The sequence below is a fragment of the Pteropus alecto genome, unplaced genomic scaffold (assembly GCF_000325575.1).
Source record: "Pteropus alecto unplaced genomic scaffold, ASM32557v1 scaffold44, whole genome shotgun sequence".
NCBI lineage: Eukaryota > Metazoa > Chordata > Mammalia > Chiroptera > Pteropodidae > Pteropus > Pteropus alecto.
In genome coordinates this window covers 4,569,954-4,581,911 of record NW_006436812.1, presented here as the reverse complement: position 1 = coordinate 4,581,911, position 11,958 = coordinate 4,569,954, and the positions used below count along the sequence as shown (strand labels likewise).

The 11,958-nt window shown below is 51.7% G+C and overlaps 1 pseudogene; it reads right to left on the bottom strand.

Annotated features, from left to right (window-relative positions):
• Positions 1-10,943: 10,943 nt before the first annotated feature.
• On the bottom strand, positions 10,944-11,680 carry LOC102894492 (annotated as a pseudogene).
• Between the last annotated feature and the right edge of the window lie 278 nt (positions 11,681-11,958).

The window sequence follows — 11,958 nt, the reverse complement described above, 5'->3', positions numbered from 1 at the left end:
CCTCTACTCGTCCTCTGCAATCCCCCGCCGCCAGGACCACCCCGAAAGGCCCCGACCCAGGGCTGTGACTTAAGGCCCGAGGCCAAAAATTCCACTTTAATCTCGAGGTTAAAGGATTCCCTCTCCGCCCACAGCTACCTGAGAAGGGGTGCGGGTGGGGGGTGGGGTCTTGGATGTCTGGAGTCCCGGGCAGGGACTGGGCCCCGCTGCTTGAATGCCTAGAGGGCGGCTCCAGGGTCAGCCGCGCCTGCGCCGCCTCTCCCAAGGCGGGACGTTCCTTTGCCGTTTTTGCAGCGCCCGCCTTTCGGACTCTGAGCAGCAGGGCCGCAAAGGTTATCTCTACCACGATCTTTACGCCGCTAGCTCAGCGGGTAGTGTCCGAGGTTCATAACATCAGCGCTGTGTGTTCGAGCCGCACACTGGGCAAGTAGTAGTACTGTCTGACAAAGACGCTGTGAAACGATACAACGAAAGGAAGGAAATTTCATAAATTAACCATTAACACTATAGGCTTCGTGTATCACGGCGTAGCTTCCCTCAAAACCGGCTCTGGGTGCAGACTTCACTCTCTATCTTGAGTGAGGTGACTTAAATATCTGGGCCCCCCTGAGGGGGCCACATAGCAACAGTTCTTAGTGCTGCCATGTTTGGCGGCCCCCACCCCCACCCCCAGTTACTGTATGGGAGTGGGGGGTGAATCTACAGGAGTGGTGCTGGGACCAAAATGAGGGGAGCACCCCCAAGACGAGGCTCTGAAGCAGGGGCGCTCAGGTGCCTGAGTGCTCCTCTCCTTGAGTGAAAGGGTCATGGGCATGGAGCTTTGGGGAAGAATTTTCTTCTGTTCTCTTTCAACAACGGTTCAGGCTGTTAAAAGGGCAGGCTCAGTGTTTGGTAGGACCAGGTCTACTTTCTGTTGGTTTGTTTTTTTTAATAAATTTATTTCTTTAAATTAGTTTCAAGTATACAGTACATTGGTGAGACATCTATAATGTTCATAAAACGTTTTCCCCCCATTGCTTCCTCCCTCCCTTGACCCTCTACTTAGCCATCACATTAATGCTGACTGTTTTGATGGGAACCGAGGTTTCTCTTGGAGAGACACCAGAGTAGCTGTCCCTGTCCTTTCCCCGGACCCTTGGAACTCCAGGTCGCAGGACTGGAGCTGGTATTCAGGAGAAATTCCCTGCATTTCTCCCTTTAAGGCACCCTTAGTTGCAGTAATTTTTCCTGGTGTTCTTAAGGTAAAAGAAAGAAGAGTTCAGTTTACTGGGTAGTTAGGTTCATACACATTAGTTGTTGCTTGGAAAAAAAGTCTTACCAACTCAGTACCTGTAGTTTCCTGGGACTGCCATAACAAATTAGTACAATCTGGGTAACTTAAAACAACAGAAATTAATACTTTCACAATTCTGGAGGCCAGAAGCCCAATGTCAAGGTACCAGCAGACCACCTTTTCTACTCTTTAAAGGGTCTGGGGAAGAATCCTTCCCTGCTTCTTCCAGCTTCTGGTGGCTCCTGGTAATCTTTTCCTCGTAGACCCATCACTCCAGTCTCTGCCTCCATTATCACGTGGCCTTCTTTCCTCTATGAGCCTCTGTGTCTTCATATAATCTTTATAAAGACACCAGACATTGGGTGAGGGCCCACCCTCCACCAGTATAATCTTACCTTAACTAGTTATATATGCAAAGACTCTACCTTCTGAGGTTAGGAGGACATTGTCCAACCCAGTACAGTACCTTTTTGGAAAAGAAAAAATATTTTTATAGTCTTTTTAAATAACTATGATTATTTTTTAATGGGGTATGTGTGCTTGACAGGCCCTGTACAGCTTCTCCAATCTTAGAATCTGATTGGATATTGCTACTCTCAGTTTGTATTCCACATTCATTTGCTTGCTTTTAATCATAGAAACTCTGGAAAACCCAGCTTTGCAAAAATACAGCATCATCAAATTTTGAAACTAAACTGCCTCAAGCTAGTAGCTCATAGAGTGTGGTGTCCAATGGTGTTGAGAATTGCTATTTCCCTCAAAACTTTAATTAATCTCTGGAAATTTTGAAATACTGTGATGGTGCTTTCACACATACTTTGAGAACCACAGAATTAAGCCAAAGGCATCACCCTGAGTATAGAAGTCATATATGTGCTTTAGAAACAAAGGTAGGGCATCAGAGGGAGCTCCTGCTGGTGGCTCCTTAGGGTTCGGGGGTGATTATTCTGGAAGCAGCTTTCCCCTGAATCCAGTCCCACTCAGAGGGCCCTGTCTGTGTCTGAGTGACACCCTGATCCAGCAAACCCAAGCTCCTAGCTGTCCCCAATACTGAAGGCTCAAGACCCCAGGCCTGCTAAAGGTGTCCTTGCTTGGTTCTCAAAAGACATCATAGCCAGGTCCTACACTGCCTGCTTTACAACAGGAGGCCTCTGGGGATTGAATTCAGGACCTCTCATACTTAAAGCAAGAAAAACATCCTTAGGCCAGAAAAGTCACTGTGGCTGGTGCTAACTTCTGCTCTCCCTTACTTGCCTGCTGCACAGTCTGGATTTTCCTTTGTGGCTGAGACAGGGATTGGCCAGGAAGAAGTGTGCCCTCATCTCTGGGGTTTGGGATGCCAACTCAGTTTTGTCTGAAGGCTGGGCACCCTGCTGTTTTCCTCTGGCCCAGAACATTGAGATCTGCAGCTCAGGGAAACACCATGTGTCTTTGCTCCACTCCATGCCAAAGCGCTGGTGACATTAGACTAAGCACAGTGAGCACAGGCCCAGGCCAGCTCCGCAGGCTGGAAGGTTATCTGTTGGGATGGACCTTGGCCCCTTGGGTTTTAGCAACCTGACTGCCCTGGGAAGAAAAATAGCTGAATTACAAGGGTCACATTGGATTCGAACCTGGGGCCTCACACATCCAAAGCAAGAATCAAATCCCTAGACTGATAAAACAAACTCCCTTTCATGTGTGTCCTTGATTCTGTCCACGTGGAGGGAAGAGGTACATGGTGGAAGGATTTGGCTCAGCTTCCAGAGAGTGGTGAAATTCAACTCTGCAGGCCCCAAAGTTCCGGGGTTATTACTCCCTTCCCCCCATCTGCCACCAGGACCTCCCCCTGGCCCAGGCTGAGGCAGGGGAACTTGGGCTACTACGAAACTGGGTGCAGCTCCAGGACACCCTGGGAGTGCCCTGTGGGACCCAAACCATAGACCAAGGTGTTCCAGCCCTCTCGATTGGCCAGCCCTGGCCATGAGCCTCGGGTCAAAGTTGTCACTTACAGAAAGGGGACTAAGGATCAGGGCAGACCTGGGGGTTCTTGTCCACTGCCAAGCCCTCCCTCCCCAGGGCTCAGTGACCAAAGCCCTCAAGTAGCTTTGGGTCCTTCGAATGTCCTTTCCTTGGCCCTGACACTGTCTTGCTGCTCTTTCCCCTGACATCCCTGAGCTGGACCCACTCATGGGACTGCGAGCTACCATGCTTGTCCTCCTCCGTGTTCATTTGAAGCTTCCAGAAACGACTGGAAAGGAAGGTGGCCCTAGCCCAATCCCGTGCTGCACCCCCAGGGTACTAGGGCCCCCTCCAGGCCTGCAGTGAGTCCCTGAATCTTTTTCCTTTGCAATACACTGCCCTCTCTAAAGCTGGGTGAGGGTGGGATAGGGCTGGGTGGAGGGTATGAGGGGCGGGGTGCAGGGTGAGGCAGCTGAGAGTTTGAAAGTGAGACTTGGGGATTTGGACCTAGGAGCTCCTGCAGGCCCAGGGGGACTCATCCCTTAGGGGCTGCTACAGAGAAGGATGCCTTGTTCCACCTATCTCTAGTTACCCTGACACCCTGTGACCCTGCCCTCCTGTCTGCAAGAGGGAAGGTTAGGGAGAAGGGTTAGAGAGAAGCTTCGGTTCCCAGCCCAGAACTGGGAGGGAAGAAGGCAGTTTAGCACTGCTGCCCCCTGCGTGCAGTAGGATTGCACCTCCCATTGCGGTTGTGCCTGGGCCTCTGTCTGGGTCAGTATGTTCCTGAATTTTGGACCTTCACCTTGCAGTCTCAATCCTGAGACTCCCGGGCAGTTTTGGATAGGAACAGGGTAGTCAAGCTAGGGAAAGCACTGGTTCAGGGGAGTGCTGGGGGTAAAGGTGTGTGTGTATGGAGGGGCATCTTCATTCTCTAGGATTGCCTCCATCTCTCTTTGAAAGGAAACTGAGGACACCTTCCCTGTTAGTTCAGGTGGGAGGGCATGAGACCCTTAATCTCAGTGTCAGGGATTCGAGCCCCACATCAGCAGATTCAGGATTCCTTAGTGGTTGGGTTTTACAATTTTTAAGACAAACCTTCACTGAGTTGAAACACAACCCTGATTTTCAGGCATCAACTCCGTGAGGAGACTCATGAACCTGGATCCCAGAACCTTGATCTACAATATTTTCTAAACTAGGAGTAGGATTACAGATGACCTTGCAGATACATGAAAGGTATCATGCTTTGTTACAAAAGGAGCAAGACCTCCAAACTCTGACAAGGCGAAGGGGACAAAGGTATGGTTGCTCAAAGAACAGTCCAGTCCCTGTGAACTTGAGTTGCATTTGCATTTTGTAGCTCTGTGGAATCAAGCCTGCAGTTGAGTAATCTCACACAGCACACTCAGGTGCTTCCCTCTGCCAACTGATGGGCATATTTCTTAACTATTTTCAGGAGACCAGGGCTGCTCAGTTGTCAGGGTTCCTGGGGTGGAGGTTACTTTTGGATCTAACTCTTTGGACCTTTCTAGAGGGTGTGCAGATGTGAATTAAATAAAAAGGAGTGACATCCTCTGCCTCCTGATCCTGGGCTTCTGAGTTCATTAGAGACCCAAGGAGTACAATTTACCCCCTCCTCCATTCCCACACAAGAATAGGGCATTTAATTCTGCAAAGCTTACCTTGAGTGACAATCATAGACAGAGGAGAGCCTGACAGGACCTTCCTTCCCAGCTGGGACCCAGAACAAGGCTCTGTTTTTCCTAAGACTCTGAGTCTTGGATGAGGTGGAGGGATGGCAGGCAGCCATGGCTGATAGGGACATAGCAGACACACTAGCTCTCACACTCAGGATATTATGACCAGAGTCCATGGGGGAAAGAAACAGGAGTTTTAACACCCAGGAGGATCTGTCTGCTCATCTCTAAACTGGAAAAAGAAACCTCGATTCCCTTGTTTTAACACCAGAACTTCTTTCCCTCTCCCAGTAGACCCAGTCACAGGGCTTTCTCTACAAATGTCCTCATCCATGCACAGCCCGGGTTCATCCCCAAAGAGGCTGAGCCCCTATCCCAGCCTAGCCCAGTGCGGCTGGTGACCCCAGTGACTCAGGTGGGCGACTCATTGGTCTTGAGGTATGATTCTCACTTTGGGTGCAATAGGTGGTCCCTCTTCCCTTTCATTTTTAGATGGGGGATGGTCACAAATTCTAAGTGGCAGCTGAAGGTGAACAAGGCAGTCTGTGTGACTGGCTGGCCTAGGGCTGCGCTCTCCAATAGGGCAGGCACGAGCTACATGTGGCTATTGAGCTCTTGTAATATGGTTGGTCCGATTGAGAAGTGCTGTTATAAGTGTAAAATGCACATCAGATATTGAAAATTTGTACAAAAATAGTAAGATATCTCATTCTGTCTTGAAACGATATCTTGGACATATTGGATTACGTAAAATAGATTATTACAATTAATTTTACCTGTTACTTTTTACTTTTAAAAATGTGCTACTAGAAAATTTTGTGTGGCAGATGCAGCTCATGTTTGTGGCTGAGCTGGGCCACAGGCGTGACTCTGGTTTGGGGAACAGGGATCCTGGGTCCAAATGCTGACTCAGCCCATAATTGTAAAAACTTTCCTTTCTGGTTTAGGTCCCACAGCAGGGGGTGTCTCATTCCTCCTAGCCCCAGCTAGGGACTCTGGACTGGACATTTAGCCATCTCGGCCTTATTTTCATCATCTGTTAAATGGAGACGGTGACAGCATGTACTACAAAAATTTATGAGTTATGTTCAGAAAAAAATGCTTAATACAGAGCCAAGACACATAGCAGGTGTTCATGAGTATTTAGTAAAGTTCTGGCCAATTCAGAGGTCAGGACTTCGAATGGTCAGGGGTGGCAAATGACATAGGTCGCTCCTGCGGGGACCACCTAAGGGGGCCCCAATTTCTTTTTTTCCTCACTCGAGAGTCTTTCGAGCTGCAGCTTTCAGTGATAGCTGAGGACAGTCTTTGGCTTTGCAAACCTTTACCCCAGCACAAGGTTGCCAAGGCTGATGGCTGCAGCTCTGCAGCTTGAGTGGAACTCCACAATCCCAGGCTTAGATGCGCCCACTGGGGCGCATCTTCTGGGTGTGGGCTTCCTTTCCAGGATCTGGCCCCCTGCTCCCTTCTGCACTGAAGGTGCCCAGAGCCTGTGGCTACTTCAAGGTGTCCCTTGGTGCCGAAAGATCCCCCGCGTTCACCGCAACGTCTGTTCCAGCATGTTGCCGTTCTGGTTCCTTTGTTTAAGACCTAGTGCAAGTGTGGAGTATTGGCATCCTCAGTGCCCAGTCCCATTGGGTCCCAGCGCCGCCCCGGCTCTGCAGCTGCCCAAGTCCCCGCCGTACTTCGTGGTGGTGAAGCAAGGAGCCACCCTGCGTGTGTATCTTCGGGAATGTACCCCGTACCCCGGAACACTGAGCCGAATCTCACTCTCCCCCTTTGTGGTACTCCAGGTCCTCGACCCCGGGGCTGGGAATCAGCCTCTGTCACCAAAGACCAGGATCCTGCTTTCTGCCTCTTCGATTTAAGGGTATAATGCTTGCTTTGGGGGCGACGGGCCCTGCGCCTGTGTTGGGCCGCCCCATGTTTTCAGACCCTTTTGGTTTTCGGTGGAGCAGGCCGGGAAGGCCCCGAAGCCCACTCCAGGCGGAAGGATCCCATCGTGTTCCCCTTTTTAGTGCCCAGCGCCGCGGAAGGCGATTGCTGCGGGTTTTTCCTGCTGGGGAAAAATGTTCCTCATCCCCTGCTGGTCCCGCTGAAGGCGTGGAGGGGGCTCCGGGGCCCTGGTGGGGAGGACAGCGGGACTTGCGGACAATGAGCACGACCCGGGTGAGCTGGCAACTCATCCCACTCATTCTTGGCGAGGCGCCTCATCCTTGGCGAGGCGCCTCATCCTTGGCGAGGCGCCTCCACCTCTCCACGGCACCTTGTCCCACGAAGACGCCCGAGTGTCTCAGACCCAAGACCATGCTAGGGAAGGGAGAGGGGGCCGCACTCTTCGGATTTCGGGAGCTGGGGCTGCAGGCTCAGCGACTCCAGACCTCAAAGCGCCCCATCGGAGCACGCAGCGCAGAGGCCTGTGTGAGGTCTTTGGAGAAGGGGATCCAGTTTCTCCGCTGGGAAGGCTCAGGCGAGTCCGCTTCTGTGCAGGGATTGGAGCCCTGCCTCGGTCCTCTGTTTCCTCTAGTCACAGTATTAGAACTTCCGCAGCGAAGTCACAGAGGCCGCAGGTCAAAGGACACAGAGCCCCAGCCGCGCATTGGTCTCGGTATACTCAGTCAGTAGGGCATAAGACTCTTAATCTCATGGTTATTCTTCTGCATGAATGAGCCACCCGCTGAAAACCTTTGCTTGCTGCCAACCTTTGGCTAGCAATACTGTCCAGACTCCAGTTCCCATGAGGTCATGTTGATTCAGGTGTCTGATCAAGTAGAGGGGTATAGGGGTCCTAATATTTAGTAGTTTGGGAATTCCAGTGTCTGTTCTCTCTCTGCCCAGCCCCCCCCCCCAAAAAAAATTAGAGACCTCCAGCCCAGGGAGGTAGGTACCACCCACTGAGGACAGAGCATTGGTCTCGGTACAGGAGCAGCCAGGCAGTTCAGCCTGGGAAGGGCTGAGATTCTTATTTCTCCACTGGAGCGCAGCCTGGGAGGAAGGCCACCCTTCCCCTGCCTAGTCTGGGGGATCGGGAGGCATAATTGGTAAACAGTGGTTTCAGGGCCTCTGAGAGCTGCAGAGCAGTCCTCTAGCTGAGCTTGGGCCTCAGGGAGCAAATAATTGAGGATAATCTAGTTGACATATCTGGCAGAAATAACACTTGGTCTGAACTCTGACAGTGGGACAGTGGCTGTGAACCCACGAACCCAGAGCCGAATTCACAGGTACGCACACTAACAACTAAATTATTGGGTTGACTGTGGAAGCTTCACTGTGTTCAGCAGCAGGATGACAAATAAAGAAAGGAAGGAACAAAACAAAGCAGAACACTGCATGGTGGTCCTTTGGTCTAGAGGTATGATTCTCTCTTTTGTTGCATAGAGTAGCGGTCTCCAACCTTTTTGGTACCAGGGATCAGTGCTCCTATGAGAATCCAATGCCTGATGATCTGAGGTGGAGCTGAGGCAGTGATGCTAATGCTGGGAAGTGGCTGCAAATACAGATGAAGCTTCTTCGTTTCCCCGCCACTCACCTTCTACTGTGTGTGCCAGTTCCTAACAGATCATGGACAGATACTAATCTGGGGCCCAGGGATTGGGAACCCCTGGTGTAAAGGACATGTCTTCAAATTCTGGATGAGTTCTTCTTTTCCCCTCTGCGTTTTCAGCGGAGGATGGGAGACTGACTAGGCGGAAGCTTCTGGGGCACAATCAGTGTGTGAATATAGTGACGCAGAGTGGGATTCGGTGCTACCCACTGCAGTAACAGAGGTTAAAGGTTATGATTTCGAGAAATGAGAGGTTATTTAGAGTAAGGGAAAGTGCTTAGTTGGTTGGTCTAGGGCTACATATATCTTAGGGTCCTCCCCACTATCTAGGGACCTAGGGGACGCGCCTCCTCCCCCTGGTGAGTGGGGGCGGGGAGGATATAGTTGACCCGCCCTGAAATGGGGTCTGGTTGGTGGCCTGAGAACCAGGACTAGCCCCTTCTGGAGCCGGGCCATCTTAGGGCACTTGGGGACAGGCCCAGTGCTGGCGGGCTGGTTCAGTTCATAGAACAAAGCGACTCTGAACGTCAGCCTCGGCGGGTGGAGGTTCCACATCATCGGAAACTCGTTTTCTTGGTTTTGATCTTGTTGGGGGTGCAAGCGGGAGGGGAGAGGGAACAGAGATGATAGTGGCTGTTCCTTCCATGCACTCCGCGCAGGCTTTTGGTCAGCACCTACTGTGTGCCACACCATGGGGGTGCAGCGTTTTCCAAAGCAGGCGTCCTAGAGATCGGGGCTCCAGGACCTCCATGCACTGTCACCCCACTCCTGGGTGTCATCCTGACCCATCCGACCCGGAGCTCCTAGCTTTTGCCCCAGCGCATCCCCCGCGTGCTCTTGGCTACAAGAAGCGCCTGTGAGCTGACTTAAGGGAGGCGCAGGACGCTTGGACAGCCTGGCTGGCTGGCCGGCCTTCCTAACCAAGGGCTCCTTGTTGTCTAAGTGCACAGTGGAGGCAGCGGACGAAGAAGTCCGGGACAGGCCGGGGCTGCTCCCCATTTTGTAGGCGCTAGGAGCATTGGGTTGCCTCCCGGTCCACTGATCCCCGAATTTAGCTCTTTGGGGTGGATCTAAAGTTGGAGTATCTTCCTTGTGTAACTCTGACCTCTCTGCTGGTCCCAGATGCCACATCAGCCACAAAAAGGACCTGAAGCTACTCAGTTTGGTTCATTGCTCTAGGGTTATGACACATTCACTTAGGGTGCGAAAAGTCTTGGGTTCAAATCCACCACGATTTCCTATCTCTTTTCCTCAGATACGGGTCAGATATCTAGGCTTGGCCCTCAGATTTCACTGTTGGATCGCTAACCTCGACCCCGTGGGAGGTAATTAAAAAACAAAACAAACAAACAAAAACCTCAAGCTGGCCGAGTCCCTCCCATTGTCGCTTTTAAATTTTAATTGGGCCCAGGTCACAAAAGTGACATCAGACCCCTGTCTTCTGACAAGCTACTTTGTCAATCTGAGTTCCAGGCACCAAAGGTGAGAGGTCTTTCTTTCCTTTATACATCGGGACCCATTCTTCTCCAGTCCAGCCTGGGGCTCCCCGCACAGTCCTGGGCTCAGGAGGCCAGGACTTCCCCAAGAAGGCTAGGGCCCGGGAGCGTAGGGAGAGGCGGCGGGTTACTGGCGTTTGCACCAGGCATCCTGAGGCTCCCCGCTTCCCCTGCCTAAGGTCAGGATCCTGGGAGCTCCAGTGCCATACACAGGGGTCCTGAACCCCAGCACCCACAGGAAGCAGGGTCCCCTTCCACCCTATACTGGGGCTCAAGCTGTGCGCCACCGGGAGCCCCAACACTGGTCCTGCTAACACGGGATAGTTTAAAAATCCAAGCATTTAAAGAACTGTAGTGTGGTTACACCCCTACTCCGTGCCCCATCAGCTAAATAACGTCAAGCAATGGATTCACAGAGCGCACATTTAAGAGATGTATCAGAGAACATCTACCTATGACGACACTCAACAAACCACGTTTAAGAGCTCTACAGGGATCGACGTCTGTTCTACAGAACCCTGAGCAGTGATGCCTCCGGGCACCAAATTCTTACAAAGCATTCCCTCAGTAGGAAGGTACTTTCCAGTACCTGGGAGTGAAGAGGAAAGCAAGACTCGGAGGAGGGGGATTAACTCCTCCAGCCGTTCCCGCTTGTCCAGAACATGGGCCCAGGGAAAGTCCTCTCTGGAGTCACAAGTGTTTACCTGCCTGTGCCTTCAGCTTGTGCTGGAAAGAAGAGTGCCAATGAGGTGCCGTGCCAAGAGCATCCGCCTCCGACGGGATGTGGGGGATGGTTACACTGGAGAGGAGGAAGCATAGGAACAAGGTGGTGGAGAGGACCATATGAGTAGACAAACACTGTTGGCAGGGTTTTCCTTTTTATTTGAGATAGTGAGGTTGAGAGTGTGCCATGATTAAGAATCATGAATAACTCAATTCTGGGCAGATGTGTAAACAATTTCTTGAGAGGAAGGATGACACCCTGTATGCTGTTATTTTTCTTCTCCTTCTGCCACATAACATTGTTCTCCTGTGCTGTCTGATATCCACGTGAGGTTGTCTCTAAGCAACTGCATAATGAGGGTGCTGTCTCTGTAAGAGTCTTCACTCAGCATATCAGGTTCTACAATAGCCTCATCAAGAGCCCTTTTAGCCAGTGTGAAGGCAAGCTCTGGATTATTAGAGATCTCATAGTAAAATACAGAAATGTTAAGAGCCAGCCTCAGACGAATTAGGTGTGGTTTCACCCTTTTCTTGGCTTGCATCAAAAGCCTCTTGGTAAGCTCTTTGGGAATTATCTATATAGTTTGTCTTAGATCATCGCCACATGCAACTTCAGCAAGGTACCGGAAGTAATCTCCCTTCATTTTTAGATAGAAACCCTTTCTCTCTGGATTAGTTGCGTTGGCTATTAAATACTTATCCTACAGCAACAGGACGGTGGTGCAGGTGGACCTCGGTTCAGACTCCACTTTCTTCCTGATAGTCCTTAATCAGCTGCAACTTTTTGTCTGAGGGATCGGTTTTCTGCTGGATGCTTGTTGACCCTCTGGGCGGACCTGTGGCCCCCAACCACTTTCTTATAGGCCACCGAGAGCAGGTTGCGCTCCTCCTTGGATAGCTCGGCGCCCTGCCGTGTCAAAGCCTTCTTCACGCAGGTGGCCCCGTTGTCGTAGAGCTCAGCCTACTCCGCCAGCTTAGCCTTCTAGATCAGCTCCATCTTCTCCATGGGGACGGGGAGAAGAGCAAGGACGACCAACGACCAGTATCTGACGGAGGCGCGCACAAGGCTGGCGCGAGGGCGGCGGGTGGAGGCGCAGACGGAAAGGCACGGGTGGCGTTGTTCAGACAATGCGCCCGCCACGGCCCCTTCTGTAGGTCCCCTCAAGCGCTGCCCAGTTGAATTTCCCATGCTGGCCTACGTTCCCCGCGGGGCGCCGGGGATGGCTAAGGACAGGGAACCGAGGAGGATGAGGAAGGGCCCCACCCGCGTCCGCTAGGCCCAGG